This window comes from Nomia melanderi, chromosome 2, assembly GCF_051020985.1.
Source record: "Nomia melanderi isolate GNS246 chromosome 2, iyNomMela1, whole genome shotgun sequence".
In the NCBI taxonomy this organism is placed as follows: domain Eukaryota; kingdom Metazoa; phylum Arthropoda; class Insecta; order Hymenoptera; family Halictidae; genus Nomia; species Nomia melanderi.
In genome coordinates, this window is record NC_135000.1 from 3,528,611 (window position 1) to 3,552,237 (window position 23,627).

Consider the following 23,627-nt stretch of genomic DNA (forward strand, 5'->3'; position numbering starts at 1 on the left):
TAACAGCAAAACAATTTTCTCTGTAACCTGTATATAATCAATATTTTTGTTAAATCTTTGTTAAAATGAAATATTTGATCTGAAAATACGGAAGAGTATTAATATTTCCAATTCAAGTATTTGTCAACCACAAAATATTTTTTCTCTGAGGATTAACAAAATTCATAATTAATCAACAGACACAAGAATCGTTACAAAAAAAAAATACAAAAATATTCCTTAATCCTCAATCAAAAAGTAAATCAATAATCTTTGTCAATAAACAATAGTTTATCCAACAAAAAGAATATCAACATTAACAAATACAGCTCATGCTTTACATTTCCCAAAACAACACATAAGAAATCTAATTAAAATGCTCAACCCTAAGATCAGTCCTGTGATCCTCTCGATCAATATACGGCATTATTCGAATAAACTTTTATTTGAATACCACGAACAAATAATTAATCATTAATCCTATAGAAAACCATTATTCTTTAATATCACCATTCCTTATTCGAATTTACAAATTCAGACATCAACGTACTGTCATTTGCCTTCTTATCATTATACACACCATAGGTCCAAACCTATTCAAACCAACAAATAGCAAATAAATTCAATTTACCCCTTAACTGATATCTACAGTGATGACAAATGATTAAACTATGAAAATAATTTTCAGTTAATATAATAAAAGATATCTTTTAAGACCTCCGATAACAAGTATTCAAAATACAACAGAAACATAATAAAACCCGATATAACATCAATAATTGCAAAATAAAAAAAACTAAAACCTGTACTTGTGCGGGTACAATAGCAGTGTTAGTCACTGTCAATAACTTTTCTCTAACGCTATCGCACAATACGAAACAGTCCCAATAAATATCAATAATTGCAAAATAAAAAAAAGAATCCGTACTTGCGACGGTTACAGTTGTTTCAGTGTTAGTCACTTTCAACTAACATCAATGATTGCAAAATAAAAAAAACTAAAACCGGTACTTGCATCGGGTACAGTAATTTCAGTGTTAGTCACTGTCAATAACTTTTCCCTAATGCTATCGTACAATACGAAACAGTCCCAATACGTATTCAAATGGCCAACCGCAAGATCGGTCCCGTGATCCTCTCGATCGCGGCCCGATGGGTCCCGACGCGGCCCGACTCGGCCCGAAATCCTTGAGATCCCGCCCCCACCACTGCACGCAAGGTCCAGCCGCAGCATGCGACGCGTCCTCCGGCCGCTAGCGCCATCCGGGCTACAGTAGTCGCCGCGAACGAACTAACGGAGCCGCCTGAGACTCGTCCGTCACTTGTTGCATCGCCGTCGTAGGCCTGACGTACGCTCGTCTCGGCTCCAGGCCCGGCGTGTGCTGCTCAGCACCGGTGTCCGCGTTCTTCCGGTTTCTTCGCTCGCTTCTCTCTCTCTCTCTCTCTCTCTGTCCCACCCCCACCTCCTCCCATTTCATCCTCAGTCAACCATCTCTCTCCTACGAGTCGAACTTCCTCTAGTGCAATAGTATACAGTGAATAATTTGTTTTCTTTTCGTAGACATGTTTTTTTCTATTTTGATTTTCGAGATACAGTGAATATTACTCTTGTCTTCGGTTTCTTTTTCTCTTGCTCCTATTGGGAGATCTTGGGAGGTCCATCAGCAGCCTCTTGATTCGTTTGAGTGTCCACCATGGTGAGTAATTTTTTGTTTGTTTTTTGTTGATTCGGGAGTGAATTTAGGAGAGTTAGGCGTTTGGTTTTGGTACTTTGGGATCGCGGCGTGGGTCGATGTGATCCAGGAGGATCCTGCGGCTGCAGGATCATAATGGCTGCGTACAGTGTGGGTTAAGAGTATCCAGTGCGGATTTCAGCGTTAGGGGAAGTGTATATTTAGGGTTTTTAGTTTGATTTGAAGTTCTTTGATTGCGGAGAGGCTGCAGTTTGAGAGTGAGTTGGTCTGGAGAGGATTCTGCGGCTTCAGGATCATGATGGCTGCGTACAGTGCTGTACAAAAGTTTGCAGTGTGTTTGTGATCGCGAGATGAATAACTGTACGTTGAATCTTTCTGGAATTTTGACTCAGTTGTTTGTATTTTGTAATTGAGTTGATCCGAGAGGGATTTTAAGGATCCAGGATCATGATGGCTGAATACAGTGCTGTACAAAAGTCTCGAGCCTGTTAAAGAAGCTATAAATCCGAACCATTCCATTTTGATATAGAATCTTTTGATTGTGGACTTTTATTTTGTCCTAAAACTTTGCGATGGTGAGATTTTGATATTATTTTAGTGATCTTCTAGGTGTATTATATAAGCAAATTAATTAATTCTAATTTTATTTTAGGAAATACGGAATAATCTAACTTCTAGATAAATCATTTATCACTTTGACACAATTTATGTTTATAGTTTATAGTTATTAATTCATAATTTTAAAGATTTCAAAATGTATTATTAAACTTCAGAAATTTACGAGTAGAATTAAAATATAGTTATATGAATAGTTAAATCTCACTTTATTTCAGTTAAATTCAACGCAATATGCAATTATTGCAATTCAGTACACAACATTTCTCAGTATTCTTCTCTTGAAAGTTTCGTGTTAACAAAATAACAGAGAGAGATTACTTCCGTTTGTATACATTCACAGTTTACACAGTTAAAGTCTGTAAAAATTAAACAGACTAAAAAAACAACGATGATAACCGTGGATATAAACAGTAGAACGAAATCTGGTGTCCGTATATGTCGCCATTAAGTTTAACGTCACTCCAAAATTAAATATACGCATCGTGGTGTACTGGTGTCCTCGAAGAGGTCAATCATCAACGCAGCCAAAAAAATTCCATTCACCGTCTGGGTTAGGTCAGCGTCGAAATATTCGGCTTTAAAAGAAACACGAATCACTTTTAAATATTCTAATCTTCACTAATACCTATGTAGATAAATTGCTTAACCTTTGAACCACTAATAAAATCCTTTTTTTAAAAATTGTTTTAAATTTTCAAATTCTGTTGAACAAAATTTTGTGTATACATATACATTATGTATACGTATCAATTTTTCAAAAATAAAAATATACATCTTTTTCCCTAAAAATTATATAAATTCGAAAGTCAACTGTTTTGATGCAGCGAAATTATGCAGTTTGATATGCCATATTAAATTTTGTATAATGTGTTAATACATGAAATATTGTAATAAAATACTTTTCTTTAATTTAATTACGATTATTCTTTCTGTCAATCGCAATAAATGTTATAAATATTTCACTAGACACTAAAAAATATTCGAGTGCAAGAAGTGCACTGTGTTTAACCTCTTGTCTTAGATTCCAAGACTTAGAATATGCTATACTGATTCTATTGTATTTGAAAAAAAAAATTAAAAATTATTATACTTTTACATTCTACGAACATAGAATCGGATTCAATGCATATTATTAAAAATATAAAATTATATATATCATTAGAAGTGCACAAAATTACATTATAAAAAATGTAAATGTAAAGAAATACATTTATACACTCTCACATTTACATTCAAAATAATATATTAAAATATTATATTGTATGAAATTAAATATTAAGACATTATATTGTATAAAATTTAATACGAAAATATTATATCACTTGAAATTTAGTATTAAAACATCATATTTTACAAAACTTAATATTAAAACATTACATTTTATGAAACTTAATACTAAAAACACACAAAACACTTGCACACCTTCATATTTCAAAAATATAATATCTAAACCCTCAGATCTGTAACTCCGTTCAGAGTTACAGCAAGAAATAAGGTGTAAGCGTTACTCGCCGTGCAAAGGGTTAATTATATTTCTGTGAACGTACACGTCCCTCGGAAACTTCTGAACGACAGTGTACCGGCCCGAAGACGCTCCCTCTATCTTATCACCGCCTACGAAGATACAAACTGAAAATTTGCTTTTCCCTTCGGTTCGTCCGGCGTCTGACTAATTTTCACGGTGTTTCCATTTTTGCTTTATTTTTATCCATGGTCACGTTCCGGCCGGTCGGCGTTATCTCCGGCCGATTCAAAGTTTGCAGCGGGTCCGCTCCTTTGTTTCCTGGTCTGGCTCTCCGCGAACTCGATGAACGACGCCACCAGCCACCACTAACGTTCCGTTCCTCTCTGTCTTTCTATCGTTCTCGCTCCGCTCTCTGGAAACCAGTTTCCAGCTGTCAGCGTCCAGTTTCTCGCATATACGCGCACCTATGCAACCGTTTCTGCGACCCGGCGCGCGACCTCCCCCCTCGATCATCGATCCTCCGTGATCGTCTGGATCTCGTACCGGTTATATGTACGACTCGAAATAATGGTGGTCCAACAGCATAAATTTATACTAAATGCGATACCATTTACTCTTTGAACCTTCTGGCTATAGCAGAATTCTGCGTCAACGCACGTGTCTAAGGAAGTGTATTGAAACCATCGAAACTCTGAATCGATTAATTAGCCCTTAGAGTGTTAACGTCGCTGGGAGTGACGCTGAACATTTCTGGAAATAACACGGTTATTAAAAGATAACAATGTTTACTGTACCTTGTAATTGTTTTAGCAGATTAATATAAATAGTAACATTTTTATAGAGATTTCCTGTGAGCTATATATTTCTCCGTGAAATTGCATGGGAATTTTCGAGAGAATTTTGGTAATTACATTTATATAATATATGACTAACGGAAGATGTAATTGTTGAATTAGAATTCACTTGCGTCAGATCTAAGTAAGCTTTGCTGCGATTATTGTCAATAACATTTTATGGACGCCAACAGAAAAGTATGTACTTACCTGTCTAATGTAGACCAAATGCACCTATAATATATTTTAACGAACAGTTAAAGCGATACGAAGAATTATATGGTTATTTAAATAAATAAATAATTCATCGTTGAAAGAATTTGCCATTTTGATTTTAAGATGATCTGTATACTCGTCGAACGCAGTTAACTGGATGATAATAATTCTTTATCGGTGAATCGTAAAATATTTCACGAGTAATAATTTGTTAACCAAAAATAAATTAATCATAATGTCTTTTATCCGTTACGTTCTGAATGATTGAAATTGTAGTTTTAAGGAAATTCAGCATTTCCGGGCTAGGTTGACAATACTCGTTTCACCCTTTGCACTCGGAAGATTTTCACTAGAAATATTTCAACATTTCCTGATGAGATAAAGACGATATTCTATGAAACTAACTTGAAAAGAAATCACACGTACGCCGAGGAACAAAGCTATTTTATTTCAATATTTATCAAATTGATGCATTATACAAAGTATAATATTAACCCCTTGCGGTAAAATGACGAGTACAGCTTCGGGCAGTTCCTAATTGAGAATAAATTAGCGTAACAGTTAGTAATACCTGGATTACTTTTGATTATCATTCTTCTAATTAACAAAATGTATGAATCAAAAAATGAAACACGTCGTTTTCTTTAATAACAATAAAATGCTTCTATCGTTCACAATTGTCCACGATTAAATCATATCGGAAAGGGTTAAATATCAGATTTTATAGTTTTACTGTATGAAATGAAATCGTGAGTAAGAGTCACCCCTCGAGTGCAAAGGGTTAAATTCCACAATATCGGGCCCCAGTGGAATTTAACTGAGCAGAACAAACAGGAGGAAGCTATCTGTCTCCAGGAAAAGGCTCGAGCACAGCCCGACGAAGGCAAAGAATCGATATAGTGAGCGGAAGCGGAATAGACAGTCGGTCAAGCTTCGAGGGCCGAGACGCGGGACTTCAAAGCGGTGCCGCACTCGTCAAATGTAAACTTGCAACGAGGAACATTTTTCCGGAATAATTTTAACCTTATCTTCTCAGATGTAATGTCGGTGAATTTCTTGTTAATTTGTTCTGGTTAAAATGAGTCCAAACACGACGGAGATCAGACTAGTTTCACCGATTTAATGTGATTAAAGAAATTAAAGGTTAGTTTGACCCAAATCGATGAAACTGGACCGCCTTACGTCGCGTTTGGACTCATTTCAATGAGAAGAATCTCAACTTCCGTCTATCGAAATCTTGAATATTAGGAAAACGAAAATCATATGTCAGTCTCTCATTATGTGGATAATTAAATTATTCATTTGCAGTTCTTGATTTTAAATGGTTAGATATTAATATTATTATGTTTTTGATAATGTTGTTATTTAATTATTGATGTTGGTGGTTTTGATATTAGTGTTTAGTTAATTGTAATAAATAGTGATAATTTAATAATGATGATGATAATAGTAAATAGTGAAAGAGACTAATATTACAATGCTACTAATAATATTGATTATTATTATTATTATTCATATTAGTAATTGTAATATTAGTATTCAATTCATTCTAGTAAACAGTAATAATATAGTATGTATTGACTACTTGAATTCATTCGATTCACGTGCCCAATTTTCAATTTCCAATTATTCAGTTTTCATTTCAACATTGTTCGTATACCTATACATCTATTATGGTTTACAAAATGAAAAAATAGATTTATAGAAAAGTACTTTACCATTTAAGGGTAGTTTTCCCTACGAAATACCAAGAAATAGTAAAATGAACTTTTCTGTTACATTTTATTGAGACTTTTTTATTTATAATAAGTAGACAATCATATATAATCTAATTTGAATATATTATTTAAGATTCAAAGGAATAACAAAACTGAACGAGATTCAACCATCAAATTAATTATTGATTCACCTCGTAATATTGTATATTAAATGTTAACGTAGTTTTCCAACTGTTTTATTTAAAGCCTAAATATAAACATTTACTTCAATTCCAGGGAAACACATTTTTCTCAGAACTATTGTTCGAATGTTACACTATCGCTCAATAATGTTTGATCAGTAGGAATGCCGATATAATCGCACTTTCGTGGGAAAGATAAAATAAAAGTCGACGAAGGCTACTTACTCAGAATGGTTCTTTTATTATATCTCTGCAATCGTGTGTATGTATAATAAAAGAGCGAAGTTTATTTTTCCGCCAGATATTATTCAACACAGTTCGCTCGATTCAAATTATGAGCCTCTTTTGTGCGCTTCCACACAGCAGGAATTTAATTTAATTCAAAACAAGAGGAAAATTCACCTGCCAACGAGGAGTAATTTAAGTGATATCTCAAAATTCTATTCACGTGTTAAATAAATATTATTTTCTGTTAATCTGTGATTATAAATGAAAAATTTCTCAAATTTTCAACATTTCTATTATTTATCCATATTTCGTGTAACACTTTCTTTTGAAATTACAGTTAAAATTAACATTGCATCAAACTCCAAGGACTAACAGAGAATTTCCGATGATTTCAAATATTCAAATTCAAAATTGAAAATTTTGCTCTCGTTTACGACAAAAAGATTGCAGTGATGTTTCTCATGAAAAATGATTCCTTGGACTTTCTTAAATAAAATGACACACTTTCCCTTAATTACACTGAAGCACTGTACGCATTTACAGCGTGTAAAAGTTCAAACTTAATTACAAAGTACAAACTTCCGAGATATTTAACATGACCTCATTTCATCTTTAATTTACTAAGTGCGTTGATGAAGATGACAGAATTCCCTTTCTTCAAATTTCTTTTCCAATACAATGAATGTCCATCAACCTAGTGTTAAAAATAAATTAAATATTACGTATCTGTTATCAATCATTAACTTTTGGATTAATCATAGACGCAAAATAAGTACAAAAATGTCTTCTTTTCCTAATAAATTATTAACAATAAAACGGTCGTGTCGATTACACTCAAGAAATGAATCATAGGCAAGAGGTTAAATCTATGATCAATAGAATTACTTTACTATTAATAATTCATTGAAAAAACAGAAAAATTCTAGGCATTTTCTACGTCTATGTTTGCTCCAAAGTATAATTATTGATAACAAAAGAACAACATTTAACACTAACCGTACCAGAAACCGGTCAAATGATCAGATTTAAAATTCTCGTTTCTATTTCGACTAAAAAAATGTATCACCTAACTTTTTTATCTCTATTTTGTAGCCAGTTATTTGATTAGTTATGGCAAGAAAAATGCCTGGTATGGTTAGTGTTAATGTGAATTCAAAAGATTGATCTTAATTAAATTTTAACAAATCCTTGTTAAATTCTTTTTAAAATCCTCACCACGTTTGACACGTTGTCAGAAGGTACGTTGACATTAGTCGATACGCAATGTGTTAACTGCTCGGTAAGTTTAGTGTTAACCCTTTGCACCCGACAATATATTTTATTAGAGACATTCATTATTTTCTGACGAAATATTGAAAATATTATTCTCAACATACATGGAGATTCATCTTGCATTACATCTTGCATAAATTATAGGGCAGTGTTGTTTTATTTCTACGTTTCATGTGTTGATACCTTATTCAACTTTTCATTTGATAATTTTGTTGCGTTCCATCGAATTGCGACCGAGAGTCGCCTCTCGAGTACAAAGGGTTAAACAAAACTAAGAACCAAAACCGATTCCCACGAAGATCCATCCTGGTTGCCGCAGATCGCGCGAAAGAAGCATGGCGGCAGGAAGGAGCTCTCGCCTCGACCGAAATAATTTTCTCTCCCTAACGAAAGTCGAAGGGCGCGTCTCGCACCGAAATAGTCGTGTGTATCGAAACAGCGGGAAAGAGAGATCACCGAAGAAAAAAGACAGAGCAGCCCGGGTCCAAACACGGTTTTACGTTCTGCCGGTTCATTCATACGGGCTCGGTCACAATAGCCGCCCGCGTCGCGAGCGCAGTGGTGCTTTTCGATGAAAAGCTGGCCAAAATTCCTAATTTCATGGGACTTTCATAAGAATTCGTGTACTCGTGTTTTTGGAGCTGCTACATCTGGATATTCTATCAAAAATGAAAAATACTGAATGGATATTTTTGTAACATTTTTAAATATCACTGATATAAACAATTTTTAAGTAAATTTTTGTAAAAACTGATTGTTCCTCGGGTTTTGACAAGAAATATACGATTCAAATATGGAATTTAATTGGGTGACGTTAATTTCATAACGTTTCTGTAATGATTATTTTACTTTTAAGAGAATTATTGAATTGATCGCTGTAAATCGAAGCTTATGTAAAATCGAGATTTCTCGTTATTAGTAAGCAATGTGTTGAGTGTCTTAAAATGGTGCAAATGTGTAGACATTTTTTCAACGAGACATCGTACTAGACATGTCACTTGATATCAGGAAACTTGTCCAAGGGTGACACTCGGTGACACTCACCTTCGTTTTCCTTCCGGTTTATTGAAGCATGACCAAGATTTGTGGTATATTAAGAAAGGAATTACAAGGGTAAATTCAAGGATATTTCACTTTATTTTTATGAATAATGCACGCTTATATCATCTATTTCAATAGTCATGTGTTTTAAATAAGAAATTTGTCAAGAAAAATTTTCCCTGGCACATTAACTTCTTGCCCAACGATTTACTTCTGAGATACGATCGACGCAACTTTGTCATTAATAATTGATTTAAAAAAAAAAACAGTCCCAGACTTGCAACGAAAATTTCGAACTGAACTCGAGAAACCTAACTGTTATATATATTTTTTAAATATAAATTAATCATTACTTTTCTATTACTAATCGTTAACCTTCGAAGCAAGTGTAAACATAGAACAAAAATTTACAACGGAAAAATCTCAAAAAATTCTCAGCCATGCACTACCATCCCAAAATTCTCTTCGAAATTTTTCACAATTTTTACGTACTATTAAATAGGTAAGCTGGTGCAAACACTGATAGTTCGAATTTGCTCTATAACTAACCTACAGTTGAGATAGAAGGCTGAAAATTGGTGTACAATGTTTTTCATGTGTAAGCTATCGGAGGAAAATTTCTCAAGAAAAATCAGTCTAAGGTCACTTTTGACCCCTTTATCCTGCCACACCCTTTATATTATCATCTCCAGCATGACACGAGTGCAAAGTGCTAACCCTTTGCACTCCAAAAGTATTTCACTGGAAATACTCAGCATTTTATAACAAGATACGGACGATATTTTCTTAAACTAACTTGACGAGAATATGTCACATACTGATGCATTATACAAAGTTTAATAGTAAATATCATACTTCACAATATTGTATCAAATCAATTAGCGACTGAGAGGCGTCTCTGAAGTGCAAAGGGTTAAAAGACTTGAAATTTCATCGACGTCGACGGTCTATCTCAATAACCAGTCAATGTATTAGGTTGTCCCAAAAGCACCCTTCATTCAGTTGATATAATAAATGCACAACATTTTATGTCTTATTAAGTAACTCCGATCTATTCTACTTTCCGATCATACCGATCCTATCTTCTTTCCTTTCCCCAAAAGCCTCACAGTGTCATCTGCCCATCGTTTCTGCCAAATGAAACATTCCAATTAGACCACGAAAGAAACTTATAGGAGAGCCTAATATTTACAATTTTCACTCGATGTGAGAAGCACTGCGTGTACACGATAAATCTACAGCATTAGAAAAACGCTACAGCATACTTCGAAAATTGAATTTTGGCCAACTTTTCGTCGAAAGGCACCACTGTGCGTCGCACCACGTTCAAAGTGACGCCGTGTTTGGACTCATTTCAATGAGAAGAATCTCAACTTCCGTCTACCGATATCTTGAATATTAGGAAAACGAAAATCATGTGTCAGTCTCTCATTATGTGGATAATTAAGTTATTCATTTGCAGCTCTCGATTTTAAATGGTTAAATATTAATATTGTAATGTTTTTGATAATGTTGTTATTTAATTATTGACGTTGGTGGTTTTGATGTTAGTGTTTAGTTAATTGTAATAAATAGTGATAATTTGATAATGATGATGATAATAGTAAATAGTGAAAGAGACTAATATTACAATGCTACTAATAATATTGATTATTATTATTATTCATATTAGTAATTGTAATATTAGTATTCAATTCATTCTAATAAACAGTAATAATATAGTATGTATAATGACGCCAATAAATACTATTGGAAACTAGAAACGTTAGTTAGACCACTTGAATTCATTCGATTCACATGCCATTACAAACATTACAATTAGACCACGAAAGAAACTTATAGGAGAGCCTAAAATTTACAATTTTCACTCGACATTAGATGCATTGCGTGTATGCGATAAATCTACAGCATTAGAAAAACGCTACAGCATACTTCGAGAATTGAATTTTGGCCAACCTTTCGTCGAAAGGCACCACTGTGCGTCGCACCACGTTCAAAGCGACGCCAAGTCGGCGGAGTAGGGTGGTCGAGTATTCGGGTAGCGTAAGAAGGGACAGGAAGAAGAGAGATGAAAGAGAGAGAGGAGCAGGCACCGATTCAAGTGTGTCCGAGCTTAAATTCGTTGCGGCTCGTGTTTACTACGAGATTTTTCCGTCCCGGATCCGGATTCCCCCGTTTCCTTTTCCTTCCGCCGACCGGGAAAACCTTCTTGATGGATCTTCTGGGAACTCTGGGATCTAAGGGCACGACCCTAAGTGAAAGTTATTCTTCGAAACTATTTTTACTGCAGCTGTGGGATGATGCCCTTCAAAATTTCAATTTCAAATGGTTTTGTAAATCTATTCTTTTTTTCTTTTATTACGTTTCGGACTATTTTTTATGATGGTTATAATATCAATTCAGTGTATAGTAACCCTTTGTCGAATGCATAACGGAGACTTCAAGGTTTGATATCAAATTTGAATATTGCGAATGAATAATTTAATGATTCGGATAACAAAAGATTGTAGTTTTCTTTTGTCTAGTATTTTAGAGTTCGATGTATTACTCGGCTGTTTTATGAATAAGGTTTTTAAGAGTTGCAAAAATTCTCGACTGTAAAGGGTTAATTAATTTTCTGATTGCTTTGAGGAATTTTGAGACGTAGTTGTTATTATTTATTTAAATGGTTATTGGTTGGACTAATTATTAATAATGAATTTTTCTGTAATGATTATAAGAGAAGTATATACTACGAAATTCATTTTATAATTGTTACGAGAAAAAGAGATTAGTAATCTTGGAACAATGATTTTAAGTTATAATTTGTAAAGGTGTCTTCTGATATACTTCCGTTAAAAGTATTATTATTTTCCGATAAGTATTTTGAGGATATTTTATATTTTTTAAGTCAGAGGGAATTGAATTGTATATTGTTTCTGTTTGCTGAAGTTTAAAGAACTTCATGATTTTGTACAATTTGAATTTTTTAGAAGAAAATTGTTTAGCTTGATAAGGCGCTTGAGTTTTTCTTTATACTGTCTTTGATTATAGAAAGTACTGAAGGTGTAGTTTGTGTTCTAATTTTAGACGGGACACCCTGTATGCAAGGAACGTGATGTTTTGATGTGGTTAAAAGTAGACTAGGGAACCAAATTCACGCCTTCGCGGACGGATTAGAACGAGCATGTGTGTAAAGTTTTAGTTTTTCAAATGACACCTTTGACGAATAAAAAATAACAGGGCATATATAATTTTAATATTAAAATTATACTAAACTCTAATCGATCTTATATTTTGAAAACTTTCAGATATAATAAATTCATAAAGATCTACAAATTACTTATTACTATTTTACAATAACAATCTTAGAAAGTTCCAATATTCAATATTATATCCAATAATTTTGTTACAACGAATATATCTTGTAACTTTGAAGTTACGATGACGTTGAACGTTTACGGCTGCATGTATAAAAGTATAAGTTAATTAATAACGTAATTTCATTCGTTATTTCGCGGTAAAAGATTCAGTAAATCAATTTAACCCAGTATATTGAATATATTTTGTACCATTGGAGGTATAATCACGTTCAACGTTTACGCTTACGTGTATAAACGTATAAATTAATTAATAATGTAATTTCATTCGTTATTTCGCGGTAAAGAATTCAATAAATCAATTTAACCCAGTATATTGATGAATGATTTCAAACTTTTAATCAAATTTTAGACCCTGTCATTTGACCTATTCTCGGTGCAGTTAAACAAAATAAATTACACTCAAGAAGAAAAGAATATATATTAAGAATAATCTTTGTTCAAAGAAAAAAAAAATCGGCTTTGCAGAGGTTAAGAAACAGTGTACCGAGGAAAATCCGTTTCTAAAAGATCTTTTTCCTTCATCTGGTTCAGGTAAAGTACCTATGTAACACCTTAAATCACGAAACTCCCGAATCTTCGTTGCTATTCTGGCAGTAATCTTCTGTTCGAATGATCCACGCCTCTTGTGGGAGGAAGTATGCGGCTCGACAGATGGTGGTTGAAAGCTTAGCGTCAGGTCAAAACCCACGGGAGCTGAAAACTGCACCGTCGTTCCCTCGCGGGACATTGTTCCTCAGGTAGCCGCGGCAGAGAAACTAGCCGTGTTACCTGCGTATTCTACGAGCGCCGCCTGTACCTTGAGGAATTTACGAGCCTTTTAGTGGTAGCGTTCGAAACTTTACTCGACGCGGTGCGTCGCGTCCTGAGTACTTGCATCCACCTCTTCCGGGAATAATTTAACGGCATTGGAAATTACTAACGGAGCCTCTGCTACCTCCGCTGAGTGGCTTTGATCGAATATTTATCTATTTGTATGGTTGTCTGGTGGAATTATTGATTGGGCTCATTATTGGAGGAATCATTGATTAGAGTGGTTATTGGGATAATTGTTAGAAGAATTATTGATTAGAATAATTGTAACGATTAGTAGAATTGTTGGACGAGTTATTGATTGGAATAGTTATTAGAATGATTAGAAGAATTACTGATTGGAATAATTATTGGGAGAATTACTGATTGGAATAATTATTAGAGAAATTATTGATCGGTATAATTATTAATTATATTATTATTTTATTCAAATTAATTATTACTAACATTTCCATTTCCATTTGATCTTATTTTCAGCTAGCGTAATTTTCATTGAAACTGTAAACAAAAGGTTTCAAACAATTTCTAAGCCTTCCCTACCCGAATAATTTCCTTCAGATATCAAAATTCGAATAAACATTTCTCACAATAATAACTATATTCATTAAAACTATTCTCAGCAGTAAAATGACGATTAAAAATTCTTGCAAACAATCATTAAACTATTCTCAAAGTTGGGACAAATAATTTTTCAATTAGCATCACTTTCACCCTCTTTCGTACACATCTATAACTACCAAGAAGTTTCAAATGACACCTTTAATCATTTAATACTTCAATATAATTTCGAAAAAAAGTTCCTTTTCATTTTTATTAGTAAAGTATCATTAACACTAGGTATCACTAACATTCTTTCCCAATAATGAAGAAGATAACAGATGCTTCTCTGCGAAATTACTAAAGCAACTTACTATTACTAAGACGCAAATTGAATAATAAGTCAATTGAAATCTCAATAGCTACACACTCAGAGTCCCTGTAGAAAAATTTGAAAATGTCAGTTCTACTGCTCGATAGTTCCAGTGCTAAGTCACAGTTTTAATAGACGTCCCCTGATATCTCCTTTCCAAGGGACATTCCCAGAAATCAATTGCACACGTCACGTCGGTGGCCTGCAGTTGCAAGGCATAGGTTGCAGTGCAGTGTTTAATTACCGAAACAGCAACGTCATCGAGTAAAAGCGGTATAATGTTTTTTTTTTCTTTCGAATGGAGACCATGGAATTCAAGGAACCCGCGTTCCCGCCCCGTCCTTCGGTCACGTTCCTTTTTTCTTGGCCTCTCGATCGACGATCGAAATTATACACGCCGGTGTGTCACAACCGAGTCGATATTCTTTCGCGTTGCACAAGCGAGTCGCTCGCCTTGCACACCCGAAACACAACCGGTCGGTTGTGTTGCACGCTCGGTAACACGTATTGTATTCGGAGGGGACAAAAGGTGGTGAACGGTGCACGATCGGGTTTTCGCCGAGGTCTCCCGATAGATCGGATCTGGGACTTGCTCTCGAGGAGATTGCTTCGTGACTTCTTTATATATTTTTATTGCCAATGAACAGTGATTTTCGCTGCGATAAATGCATTGTTTTCAGGGTATAGGCTAGAAAGTGATTGGATATGTATGTAGAATTTGTAAATTACGTGAGATAATAATTTATGTAAGAAGATATGAACCTTATTACGTTAATGGTTGTAATCATTTGAATTGTGTATTATCTTCTTATTTATTAACTGCTTTTTGTTCCTTTAAATGGACTTACGTCAATTTCGAAATAAACGGATCATATATGCGATTGTAAGCAGACGAAGGGTCAATATTATTGGTACTGCACTTTATGTAATCGAAAAATATAGTAATGAAAACATTTAATTAACCCCTTGCAGTTGAGAATATTTTTCACTACAAGTATTTATTACTTTCTGATGAAATGTTAAGGATGTTTTTTGCAATTAGCGTAAAGAGTTATCTTATATAAATTAAGGGATAGAATTATTTTATTTCGATGATCTATGTGTGGATTGATTACATAAAATTTAATATTGAATTGAAAATTTGATTGTTTCGCTGAGTTAAAGTGGATGACGACTGAAAGTCGCTTTTCGTAGGATGTTAAGAAATTTTGAAATGTGTAATATTGTTGGGGTTGTGATAAAATGATTTAGAATTTTAGGAAATTTTGAAGCCTGTAGTAACTTGGGATTTGAGATAACTGCAGAATTAGTGGTAATGGAGGATTTATTATGTAATACTTTGAGGCTTTGGATTAGTTTTGAATATCTAATAATTAGGGATTGCAATTAATTTATTAGGCAATAATAGTATTATTAGTAGTATATATAGTACTAGTGTTGCAATAGAAATATTCTTTAGGTAATAGTAGCATAATCTTAAAATTTCTAATAATTTAGGATTGCAAGTAATTTTATGATCCATACTAATTTATGATTCTGTACAATTTTGAAGTTTCAAGTAATTCAGGGTTTTAAGCAACTTTGAATATATGACTATAATATATGAACTATCAAATTCATAAGCAATTCGTCAAAATTCAAGTTTAAATTTACAGTAACTCTAACACTTTCAAATAATGCACTGTACAAGTTGAAATTTCAATTAAAAGTAATTCCAAATTATACACAATCTTCAAATACAAACTAATCTAAGATAATATCTTATATCACACATTAAACTATGACCAATAAAGTGTATAATAAAGTTTATTTATTCTTGACATAGTATAATAATATAGTTATATCACATTATGATATAGCTTCCAACAACTTCAACTTCTACACATCTAAACACCACAGTTACCCAAAGTCCCAAAATCATTTAAAATCTTCATTAATAATCCTCAGACTCTAGTGCTACACCACATAATAAACTGTAAACAATGTGATGTACAATAAAATCTATTTATTAGTGAAATAATACAATGATGTAGTTATATCAAATTATAATAATACCTCCAACAACTTTAACCTCTACACATCTAAACACCAGAATCACCCAAATTCCCTAAACTCTGAAATTCATCAACAATCCTCAGACTGCAATCCCCAAATCCCCAAAATCCAAAAGGAAAACAAAAAGCCCCTGAAATGAAAATATTGCATTGAACGATAACCGACGCGATTGAGAACCGCTGCCACGCTGATAGCACGATGCGTCACGAGTAAACACGCGATGCGTACCTGTGGCTTTCGTTATCAGTTCTCCGGCACCGTGCTCGAACCTAGAACCGCTCGAGCTGCGACATCGGGCTTCAGTCCAGCCGAGGAGTAAATCCGAGCTCGTCTCTCCTCGGTTTCGCGATTACATTCGACCAACCGTACGCCTTTGTTCCTACAGTGTACTGTCTTCGTCTTTCTCCTTTCCAGTTCATCTGCCTATCATCTTCTCTCTCTGTCTCCATTTCTAGCTCACTCCCTCTCACTCTTGGCTCGTGAAGACATCATTAACAGGCTGAACTGACTCTCAGTTACTTTGAACAGAGGCATCTTTCAACTCTTTCTTTCCTTCTCTCTGCTCCTTTGTACTTTTCTTTTTTTTTCTTGTTCTTTCTTGTTGATTCTGCATTACTTTGCCAGCTTTCCCAACTGTTCCTCTTTTATTATTCGTTTGCTCTGTTCTTTCTTCTTTCCTATATTCTTTACTCACTTATTTACTCTTCATGGTTTTCTCGTTTTCTCTTTCCCACTGTCTTTAGTGTCTCATTTCTTCTGCATTGTGTTCTATCACTGACTTTTACATTCTTTGCTTTCTCCGTCCTTCTAGCTCTTTCTCTGTTTCACTGTTCCTCCAAAATTTCTGTTTTCTACACACATTGACTATCTTTTCGTGTGGCTTTCAATTTTTATTCTTCGCACCATCTTCCTCCATTTTTTCTATTAAATTTTTGTTTCTTTTCACATCATTTCTTTGTGTTTCCTTTTCAATAAATTAAGGTTCTGTTCCACACTCTGTTTCTTGTATCCTTAAATTTTTATGATTTTCTCTTCTCTTTTTCTTTCTCTTCTCGCTTTTCCATCTAACTCTTTTTTAAAATTAAATTTCTCTTTATCCCTCACTGCGTATCTTCATCCTTCTCCTTCGTTCTTCACTTTTTCTTTTCTCCCTTTCTCAGTTATCCTAAAATGTTTTTGTTCATTCTCTCTTTTATATTATTTAAAATCTTTTCTTTCCCTCTCATTCTTCCTTCGTTACCTTTTATTCTCTTCTCTCTCTTTCTCTCCTATATTTAAACATTTATTTACCATTTCTCTTTCTCTTTCCTCTCTCCTTCCTGTTCCTCCAATCTTTTCATTTTTCCACTCTCTACTCTCTTTCTTTCCGATTTCTAAATTTTTATTTACTATTTCTCCTTCTCTTCCCTTCCAATTTCTAAATTGTCATTTACCATTTCTCTATATCCTCTCTTCCCTCACTCTTCCACCATTTTCTTCATTCTCTCACTCTCTCCTCTTCCCTCACTTCTCCTCTCATCAAATTTTCATTTACCATTTCTTCCTCTCTTTCCTCTCTCACTTTTCCACCATTTTCTTCATTTTCTCTTCCTCCCTCTTCTCTCACTCTTCCACCATTTTCTTCATTCTCTCACTCTCTCCTCTTTCACCTCTCCTACCACCTTCAAGTTTCCACTTGCCATTTTCTCTTTCTCTTTCCTCTTCCATCAAATTTCTCTCCCCTCGCCTCCCACTTTCCACTCCCCCCATCCCCATCTACCTCCCCCTCGCCCGTCGTCTTCCCTGTTCCTCGCACGGTCCCCCCTCTCCTCGTTCTCTCCGTACCCGTCTCGCGACTCCCTTTCTCTCCCCCGTCCAAGAAGAATTAATTTCTTCTCCGCGTGCACCGTGCCGATCCGTCTGGTCCCACCGGCGTCGGAGCGTGTCCGACGGTAGTAACTCGGCGGCACGGCGCGCCGATCGACGACGGGACGAACCGATCGTCGCGATCCGACGAGAAAACGCGCGGTACCACGTGGCGATGTAGCCGTCCGGCACACGTTACGATCCTTCCATTCGTCGAGTAACTCTTTGTTCAGCGGCGGTGACGATCCGATCCACCGTCAACAATCGACGGAATTATCGATGACGCCGCGAGTGCCTCGGCAACGAACGTGGCCGGTGATTAAAGATGGACAACGCGGGGAATTCGTTTGATCGGACAATAATGTTTACCATGATTTTTCCATTTCCATTAAACGATCGTGGTCGGTTCTGAAGATTCGGGTGGTTGCTCGTTGACAACGGAGGGAGGCGGATGAAAGTGATTGACTTTGAACATTGCACCAGCGCGGAGTGGGAAACGAAGCTGTGAGTAGCTGGGGAAAATGGAATGATGGATTTTTATGTATTTTTCGTTGAGAATGTTTATTGGGGTTTGTGGAATTTTGGGGAGGACTTTGTCGCGTTCTCAGCAAAAATGGTGGACGGTTGTATTAAACCAGGGAAAGTTATTTTGGATTGGAAAAAAATTCTGTTTCTCTTTAATGAACATTTACTCTTCACTTAAATTTACTGTCAACACTTTCTGTTTAACACAATACATTTTTTCACTGACGTTATACGCTTGTGATTATATATGTATGCATAATTTTTATTTTTATTGTGTATACTGTATTCCTGTATGTTTATGTATAATGCTTATTTTTATTTGAAGTATTATATTCTCTTTTTAATAAGGTTTACTAATTAAATATTTATAATAACCCATAATTACCTCTGTTGATGAGTAAAATAAAGTAATCAATAGTAAAAAATTGATATACAATGAAATATTACTGTCTTGATTTATTTTTTTAAATATAGTATGGCACTGGTCGTTAATAAAAGTAATGTATTGTTTGTGATTAGTTAGATTTATATATATCCTTTAAATTTACTAAATAACAGAACGACACAGCTGTCATTAGCAAATTGTGTAATTGCTAACTTGACACCTTTTTGAATTCAAATGATCTCCCGCCATTTTAGAGTACTCCATAATCGACTCAAAGATGGAACAAAGTTGTCGAAAGTAATATTGTTTATTCTGAAAATAGAAGGACAATAAATGTATGTAAATAAAAAAGAAAAATTATTTAATTAATTCCGTGGCAATAATTAAATCTTTCAAGCAATAAGTATCAAAAGTAAGTGCCATTTTTTAAAAATTTAGACACTCGTCAAGCGACATTATTCACATCCAAGATTTTCTACTCGCGTTTAAAATGTAAATAACGTTCACCATTTTTCTTTTTCTTGAAAAAGTAACAGAAACTGACTAGCACACTTCCCGATCCTTCAAATCTACTAATCTGTCTAAGTTGCAATTAATGTGTAGAAACCGCAATCCTGATAGTCGATACGATTTTCCGTCTAGAAAGTTGGTTCGTAAAAATACGCCATAAAAACACCGTGGAACGACTGAATAATGATAAGCTTCGTATCTGCACAGATCATTTAGTTTTTCCGTTTCGCAAGCGGAATGTCCTCGGTTATGTAACAAACGCTGTGTCTTTCGACGAGAGATGGGATAAAGAACATTGCAAGAGAGTTTCGAATCTAATTGAATGTACCGCCGAATAGTTTGCAAATAATTTTGAAAAACGAAAGGGAAAACTTCGAAGTAGACTAGAACCAGAAAATACACGCATCTCAATATGTTTTAAACATTTATGGCTAACATTTGGCAGAGAACTTTGTTTTATAATCCTTAATATAAATTCAGAAGGAAAAGATTGGAGAAATTACAGAAATTTGAAGTACAATTAAAGGATTTGATTAATATACAATAACGTTTGTGGAGTGTTTTAAATGTTAGAATGTTTTATAGGCAATGGGCCTATAAAAACTGTATTCTTTATTATATCATTAAATTGCAGTAATAATTTCAATAATAACGCTTGCTAATTACAATTAGACATAATAGTATTTACAACACATTAAATACAAAGTTACAAATTTTACATCTAGCTAAGAAAAATAAATATAACACCCTCTTGTGACTGAATTTGAGGGTCACTGTATGTACTAAAACAATAAAATAAAAAAAATTCCTTTGCAGATCTTTCCAAAATTCAGTGAATACTTAGGGTGTTAAAGGACATTCGTAATTATTTATTATTAATATCAAATATTTCATTTTTGCTAGACTTACATTGTTTTGATACTTTGAAAGATATTAATGTATTTCATTATTTATTATATGCTTGTTTATCTTGATTCAAAGTCTAGTGTCGACTGCGAAATTATAAATTCGTTCCCAGGATGTACCGGGTGACGCGTCCTGTAAACCGACGGTCGGCAACCTGCAAAGAACAGGGAGCAATGGCGGCGATAGTATCGAATGACGATAATGGGATAACGAGGTCGGTGATAATTAGTGTGGCGGTACCGGTACTCGTTGAACCGACCGACCCTGTCGATCGTTAACTAGGAATTATTAACGTGCCTCCTCCACTTCCTGCATTTTGTTATCGTCTTCTCTTGTGTTCACCCCTTTTGTAGAGCAAAGTTTCCTCGATCTCAGCAAAACAGTCTCCTTTTTATCGAATTTTACGAAGTCACTGTATATATAAACAAGATGTGCTAAATATACCACGATGAAGATCTACATATTAGCCCTTTCTAGAAATTTTCCAATCTATTGGCACATATACACTAATGAGACAGTAAACTAATGAAGTAGAGATTAACAGAATTTTTGTGGGTTATCAAATTTTAGATTTTGTCTTTGCAAAACTGTTGCGAAAGTGTTACGGCGAATTCTTTAAACATTTTTACATTAGTTTATGGTTTCGACGTAGGAATATTCAGAAGATTTAGAAGAAAATAGTATGATATAATATTTTATGGACACACATTCAAATATTACCCATAATTGGACATTTTTATTCTAGTAAGTTAATATTAGGTCATCCTATAAATAATCCGCTTTCCTATATTTCTTTTATTCTTAAGAATAAAGATAAACAAAACATTTTTAAAGTAATCATAATATACAGATAGACAATTTATAGAGAATGAAGGAAAATATATTTTAGATTAAAAAGCAGTTTAATTCTAATAATACTTAACATCATACTCTTATTTTCCATTCTTCATTTCCTTTCTTAATTATTCACTATTAATGCCACACTCTTAATTTTATACTCCAGGATCTAATTCCAGTGATCCTAAGAAATTCTATTAACCCTTTGCACTCGAAAGTTTTTCACTGGAAATATTCAACGTTTCCCGACGAGATATAGACGATATTGTTTGAAACTAATTTAACGATAATACACAGATAGATTATGGAACAAAGCTATTTTATTTAAATATTTCACATAGCAATGCAAAGTTTAATTTAAAATACCAAATGTTAAACTTCATAGGTTTGCTGTATCAAATAAAGTGACTGAGACTCATCTCTCGAGTGCAATGATGTTTAATACTTAACATCATACCATTATTTTTCATTATTAATTTTCTTTCCTAATTATCTACTATTAATGTTACACTCTCAGTTTTATACTCCAGATTCGTCAGGTCTTAAATAATCCTCGTAGAATATAGAACGAACTCGATTTCACTTCGAAAGTGATATTCGAAATTTAAATTTCCCGCTAATTTTCTTTCTTAATTAACTACTATTAATGTTACACTCTCAGTTTTATATTCCAGAATCGTCAGGTCTTAACCCCTTAGCGTACCATTTACTTTCGTTACTAAGCTCGCGTAATATTTTACTATCGACAATTTGTAAGAAATACAATAAAATTTTCCATTCTACTTCAGGTGGAAATTTCAGTTGAAGATAATACATCGATAATAGCAAAATAGTTGTTTGCTTTGATCCGTGGGTAATGAACAACATTGATTCTTGTTAAATTAGTTTAGAAATCTTTATCACGAGTCTCACTCGTCATTGTACGGCAAGGGGTTAAATAATCCTCGTAGAATATAGAACGAACTCGATTTCACTTCGAAAGTGATACTCGAACTTTAAATTTCCCGCGGTTTCTGGTCGCCCGATCCCGCCATTTTCTCCCGCGCGTTTCAAGCGTCGACCTAGGCCAAGCGTTACGTCAGGCTCCGTTACGAGCACCGTTTACGTAATCGACGCGGACGGCGCGTATTTTTTTCCCCGATCGCCGTAAGTCAACACCGGCGGTGTTCATTTCACCGGGCGAATATTGCGTTTCCTCCCCGCGCCCCGCCGTTCCGCTCGGCTCAGCCGGCTCTCCTCCTTTTCCCTCTCGTTTGTCTTCTCCGGCGTGTCCGACTCGTGTCGCCGATTTTTCGATGGCCGATACGGATTCACTGGACAAATGAAGCGCGACCGATTTACTGTAGCACGTAACACGGTTGGTCTGTAAATGCATTCTACTCGTTTTGCGTAAGAAGTATGTGAGTACGAAACGAGTAAAAAGAATTGTATTGTATGAAATATTATATATTCTTGTTGATGAAAAATGGAGATGAAATTATTTCTCTTTTGCGGAAAAGATTGGTTAACGAATGGTTATTTAATTTTGAAACACGTGTGGTATACTTTGTGCTACTAGTATGTTAGATTTGGTTTTTATGCTTTGGAATTTCCTTTAGTAATAGCATGACTTGGGTTTCCATATACGGTGAGTACATGTTGTTACACAATTAATGATATTTATTACGTAAGTTGCAGTTGACTTTGAAACATCCTGTACAAAGTATATGAAATCTAATACAGTAATAAAGAACCTTCGTTAGGGTAAAAATAAACAAATGTTCGACTAAAAAATATCATATTCACAATTTCATATAGCACAGACTAATTTTTCTACTTTTTAGTACTTTCAATCAGTACTTATTTAATTTTTGAACATCCTGTAAACAATATAAAAATTACACAATAAATGTCTTCTGTATTAGAATAAAAATTTCCCAATCAACTTCACTGACATTTCCAAACACAAAAGGAACCTTAAAAAATAAGTCCCTCTTTAGATCTACATTCAACTTTGAAGCACCCTGTGCAACATGCAACCAGAAAAGTTTCTAAACGATTTCACGAACGTTTCCAATCACAAAAGGAACCATCAGCTCCAAGTCAATCTATTTACATTTTCCGTGAACGTGCATTGAACTTTGAGGCATCCTGTACGAGATGTAAACAGTGCATAAAAGACGAACGTCGGTATCAAAAACGACTAGAGCGTCGAACGGTTTCGCGAGGTCCGACAGAGCAGAGTGAATTGGTTACG

At 34.5% G+C, this 23,627-nt stretch overlaps 1 protein-coding gene across 24 annotated transcripts in view; it reads left to right on the forward strand.

The window, feature by feature from the left end:
* Positions 1-23,627, forward strand: part of LOC116425946 (uncharacterized) — a 262,805-nt gene that overhangs the window by 76,438 nt on the left and 162,740 nt on the right. For 11 of the 24 annotated variants that reach the window (XM_076374560.1, XM_076374578.1, XM_076374574.1 and 8 more), the window contains exons 1-2: positions 16,699-16,952; positions 18,462-18,732. The exons of 5 other annotated variants lie outside the window; for them this stretch is intronic. The gene's annotated coding sequence lies outside the window, so the exon portion shown is untranslated. Of the gene's footprint in view, positions 1-1,256; positions 1,677-16,697; positions 16,953-18,461; positions 18,733-23,627 lie in introns of those variants that run through there. 8 more of the 24 variants (XM_076374579.1, XM_076374582.1, XM_076374583.1 and 5 more) reach the window with 5 other exon arrangements.